The sequence below is a fragment of the Cyprinodon variegatus genome, unplaced genomic scaffold (assembly GCF_000732505.1).
Source record: "Cyprinodon variegatus isolate N-32 unplaced genomic scaffold, C_variegatus-1.0 Scaffold142, whole genome shotgun sequence".
Classification (NCBI taxonomy): Eukaryota; Metazoa; Chordata; class Actinopteri; order Cyprinodontiformes; family Cyprinodontidae; genus Cyprinodon; species Cyprinodon variegatus.
The window spans coordinates 543,905-549,485 of NW_015150595.1; the positions used below are offsets into that span (position 1 = coordinate 543,905).

A 5,581-nucleotide genomic window follows, 5' to 3' on the forward strand; every position below is an offset into this window, starting at 1 on the left:
TTTTTTTTTCAGTGGCCCTAATCCTCTTCCTTATATCACAAATGATGCAATCAATGATTCTAATGTAACTTCTACAAAATGTATTTTATAATAATGCAATTAATTGTTCTAATTTAACTTCTACATCATATAATTTTTTTATGCCATAAAGTTCAAGGGCAACACTACTTTGATAGAAAAAAAAAAGAAGTCATCTGAAAACGATTTCATGGTCCTGGCTTTAAAGTGCTAAAGATAGATATGAATCTCAGAATGTCCGAGCTTTTTTTGTGTCCTCGAACTCAACATGATCTCCAAGGGTGACGTCAGACCGTGACAGTCTGGGCTGGGCAGGGAAACGGGGAGCGGTGAGAATGTAACGGTACAAGGTACGCTGCACCTTCCCTCTACAGCCGTCGTAGAGACTCAGTAAACACAAAAAAGCTGACCAAGTAAGTCTGCAGAGCAACTTTTTCTGCTGCTGTCTAATAATCTGTTTTTATATAGCATCACATAACATTAGTTTTATCATATTAACAAAGTAGTCGGTGGTTTATTTGCTAGTCTGAAGCTAGCTAGCTCTGGCATTCCAGCAGGGATTCAGGCTTTAGCTACAGGAGACAAAACATGACAACAACGCCTTTATTTATTTATTACGTCAGAGGACTAATTTACCGGCTGTTATCTGGTAACATTATAATTAACATGTAGGGAGTTAGCAGTGTTGCAGTGGTTTACATCAAAGTTATCATGCCCTGTTAATGACACAGCCCAGACAAGATAATAATAATAATAATAAAAAGTCAGGGCAGGCTTATGATGTATTTACAAGCTAAAGCTTCATACGCTCATTTATGGTTAAAATGCAAAACCTAGAGAGGAGAGAGGGGGTGTGTGAGATCTGGAATCCTCATGCTGATGTTTGACAGCTGTAGGTATGCTTGTTGTTTTGGTCTGGATGCACCGGCTGAGGGAGGGGAGGGTGGGGTCTACCTTGGTGATGTCACATCTGAGGAGCCCCTGTTTGGTTTAGTGTGGTTTAAGTGACTCCACAATGCATTGTTAGACAGGAAATCAGTTTAAATATCAGATTTACCACTTAATTTATCCCATAAGATACAGCAAATTTAATGTTTAATTCATACAAGAATATTGCATGTGTCCCCCTGACTTCTGTCTAAATCTATGAAAAAAATGTTTTTAATCCTTTAAAAGAAATAGACAAAGATAATAAGCATGTAGTGAATGACTGAGGAGGCTTTGTATTGGTTCAAAGACACAAAAACTACAGTGACCACACAAGTGCTTCTTCCTCTTTTGGGATTTTTTACATTTGTCACAGTAAAACTAGTGATGCCATCTTTTGGCCCCAATACCCGACACCTGATACCCGGCTGTGTAGTATTGGCTGATACCGATACCATCTGTTTGAAATTGATGTGTGTGTGTAAATTTTGGAGAACTGCATACTACTTGGATGTAAAATAACTGCCATCATTGCTTTGTCAAGCTGCTGCCTACCTTTGTGAAGCAGGAAAAAGACTAATACAAAGTGAATCCAGTAAAACCTGTTATTGCCTACCTGGAATGGGTGACAATAGTTGAATAAACTTTTGGCTCTCAAAATGGTATCTGTGCCCTATTTGACGGTACTCACCAGTGTTGTCAAAAGTACACACATTTGTTACTTAAGTGGAAGTATAGATACTGCAGTTTAAAAACAGTCTGGTAAAAGTTGAATTATCAGCCTGACCTCTTTACTCAAGTAAAAGTGAAAAAGTATGTGCTCTATTTACGGTACAAAAGTATAAAGTAACCATAAAAAAAAAAACGGCCAGATGCCAATATATGAATTGAAAGCTTAATTTTTCGACTATTTCAGATAGGGTCAAGGATTAAGGAGGTTTTGTTGGTCTCCGTCTCCCGATACGCTCTCGCCAGTGTCCGACCTTTTAGACATTTCAGCATCTTTTTCTGAATCCTACATTGTAGCATGGCATAGACAATTCATGTCTGCAGTTTGAAGAACACCTGTTTGTTTCTGATGATTTCCTTTAGCTAACCAATGAGTGTTTGCGTTAAATGACTCATCCAATTACACTAGTTTTCACTAGATGTGGATCGAGCCAATGATCTGCATTGGATGGCGCACATGACATGAAATAAAGATTTATAGACATGAAACCGAAGACAAGAGTAACGAGTAACGTTTGTTTTAAAAATGTAAGGAATAGAAAGTACAGATACTTGTGTGAAAATGTAATGAGCAGAAGTCAGAAGTAGGAAGAAAAGTAAGAAATGGAGTAAGGTATAGATACCTAAAAAGTGTACTTAAGTACAGTAATAAAGTGTTTGTAATTCATTACTTGACACCTCTTGTACTCGCCAATACCGATACCACAATTTTAGTGCTGGATCGGGGCTCCGCCCGATACTAGTATCGGTATCGGTACAACACTAATTAAAACCACAAGTTTTAGCACATTTTTATTGAGATTGGATGCAATAGTCAACCATAAAGATATTTATAACTGAGAAGTGGAAAGATGGGGATACATTTTAAAAGAAAAAAACAACTGAGAACCAAAAAGTGTGCTGTTCATGGTGCTCATCCCAGTCTGGTCAGTTCTTTACAGAGCATCATTTCTTTGCAACAACAGCTGGGAGTTTATTGGGGGATTTATCTGCTATTTTTGCCCTTGTAAATAAATCTTGCCAGATGTTCTCAGTGGGATTTAGAGTTGGACTTTGACTTGAACTTTCTAACACATTCATACACTTTGATGTAAATCTTCCCGCAGCTCTGGTTGTATGTTTGCGCTTGTTGTCCTAATGGAAGTATTTCTCTAAATTTTGCAGCCTAACTAAAAAAAATACATCCATGTTCCCTTTAACTTTGATCAGCTTCTACTACTGAAAAACATCACCGCAACAACAAAATGCTTACTTAGACAGACTCCTAACCATTAGAGATTAAGACCAGTACAGGTTTTTTAAGGCCAGTATTTTATTTCTTTTTTATTTATTCTTCCCCGATATATGTGGCTGATAATTTTAGGGGGATTCTTGGAGTCAATATTGCTTCTTCTTCTTCCACTTACACAATTTTCAATCAGTGGACATAATAATATTTGAACTTTATTGATCTCACATTGGAGAAATTTACATCTGCATTTAACCCATCACCTTGGGGAGCAGTGGGCTGCCACTGTGTGGCGCCATGGGTGCAGTGTGGGGTTAAGGGTTTTGCTCAGGAACCCAGAGTGAAGGCTGTGGGGATCTAACCGGGCACCTTCAACCTTCTCAGAGCACAAGCGCACTGCTTTAACCACTAGGCCAACACTCCCTTCTGTAGCAGATGAAGGGAGAAGTTATGTATGGCTGCTGAATGCACTAATAAATCCTGGAGCGCTTGCAAGAATCGTCCGATAAAAGGTTAAAACACTGATATCATCATCTCTACGCGCCATAGCATACTGCTGAATCAAAGGAGCACAGAAGATAAAGGAAGACTGGTCTACGTCCTCCAGACCTTTGCTGGTTTCTTCCCGGAAAATTGTTTTGATAAATTATTAATAATTGTACAAAACAAAACAAAAAAAAACTCATATTAGTGAGCAATAAAATGCAACAACTAAGATCCATGCATCAAATGAGGCATTTAACAACTAAAAAAAAAAGGCAAACTAGTTACTGTGGCGTAGGATTAGAAATTCCCAGTTGTCACTGAATGTATCTTTTAATTATTTCTCTCTCTGTATTTGTTGGCCGTATTCTTAAAACACTGAATGATGCTTCATTGAATTCCTAAGACTTTATTGTAATCCATGTTTTGGATAAAATGGATCCTTTATGTGTGTAAAACAGAGTCTGTCTTGTTGCAGTCAGTATGAGTCATCTGTGTGGTAAGGCTTCTCTTCACGACCTACTAGATGTAAAAAAAAAACATGATTTCAAAGCTGGACGAGGACGAATCCTGTAGAACCTTAGATTTTTACTCATATGAAAGCAAAAATGTTTTGTAAAGTAATATTTAGTTGCAGCAGCTGACATTGAAAACACTTCTGTTAGTCTGCATGATTTATTTCTCTGGGAAAAGAGAGGTTAGATAAGTTAAAGTTTCTTCTTTAGCAATGAATTAGTATAAGTATTTAATAAATAAAAATAAATAAATAAAAATGAAATAATGATAAAAAAATAAAAATAATTATGTATTTTATAAAATAAACATCTCTATAAATTTCTAAATAATGTAATTAATCAGCTGTTTTGATTTGACTAAAAACATTTTTTGACTAATCTGCTAAACGGGTTTTTTTTGGCCAATATTATTATTGAATTACACAAAAGCTGTATTCGATTTTAACTGGATAATCTTTGGTTTGCTTTATTTTATTTCGATTTTGTTATTCTGTCTCTTTCTTTTCAAAGATGGTAAAATGTTCACATGTTGGAGGTGTTTGTCTTTGGATAAGCTCCACCACAGAAACTTACTTTCTTTCTAATGACATTAAGAGGTCAGCTTACTCAAAAGCATCCATTGTCATGGTTCTCCTTGATCTTACTTATACGTTTGATACAGTTAATCGCAGTATTTTAATTAAAAGGCTCACATGCAATTGGTTGATTAGGCTCTAGACGGGTTAATTTTTTTTATCATTCCGAGAAATCTTTCAATCTATTTTTTAAACCTGTAAAAATACTGAAAAAAGCTCCTATTTAGAAGCTTGCTTATTGTGGAAGTTCTCCTATTTACCAAGATGAGAGTTCTGCAATAAGGTTAATTGCTTTTATATAGCGTTTATTTTTCTTATATTTTGATAAATAATTCATGTAAAGCACTTTGAATTGTCCATGTACTGAAATGGGCCTTACAAATAAATTTGCCTTGCCTTGTCTGTGATTTTCATTGTAGATTCACTTCAACTCTGAGAGACATAATAGGAAAAGAAATCCAGGAAATTATATTGTAGGATTGTAAATAATTTTAATATATATATAAAAAAAAAATCAGGATTTGTTCAGTAACAAAAATTGAACTGAACACTTTGTATCTAACCGTTGTTTTCGGTGAGGTCGGATGTTTCCTGTCCGTCTCCTCCAGTTTTCTCAGACTGTAGATGTTATTTTGCTTCATTTGTCCATCCGATCTCCTCTACAGAAGTGATGTTTCAGGGCTGTTGCTAGGAAATACCTAATTTAAGGGGAGAGAGTCAATACTGCGGAGGTCAGGAGAAAGTGAGTTCCAGAGCTTGGGAGCAGAGCGGCTGAAGGCTCTGCTCCATGGTGACAAGTCGAGCTGGGGATACAGTGAGGTGGATGGAGGAGGAGGATCTAAGGGAGCAGGAGGAGATGGCAATGTGAAGAAGATCTGAGAGATTATGGTTATGGATGGCTTTGAAAGTATAGAGAAGGATTTTAAATTGTATTCTGAATTGAACTGGGAGCCAATGGAGTTGGTGAAGAACTGGGGAAATATGATGGAAGGAGGGGGTTCATGTGATGACACGAGCTGCTGAATTCTGAAGATTTTGGTGTTTATGGAGAGATTTATGAGGGAGGCCGAAAAGAAGAGAACTACAATAGTCAATACGGGAGGTGA

At 36.7% G+C, this 5,581-nt stretch overlaps 1 protein-coding gene across 3 annotated transcripts in view; it reads left to right on the forward strand.

Moving 5' to 3' along the window:
- Positions 1-338: 338 nt before the first annotated feature.
- Positions 339-5,581, forward strand: part of LOC107086056 (CAP-Gly domain-containing linker protein 1-like) — a 69,526-nt gene continuing 64,283 nt past the window's right edge. For all 3 annotated transcript variants that reach the window (XM_015376794.1, XM_015376793.1, XM_015376795.1), the window contains exon 1: positions 339-431. The gene's annotated coding sequence lies outside the window, so the exon portion shown is untranslated. The remainder of the gene's footprint in view (positions 432-5,581) is intronic.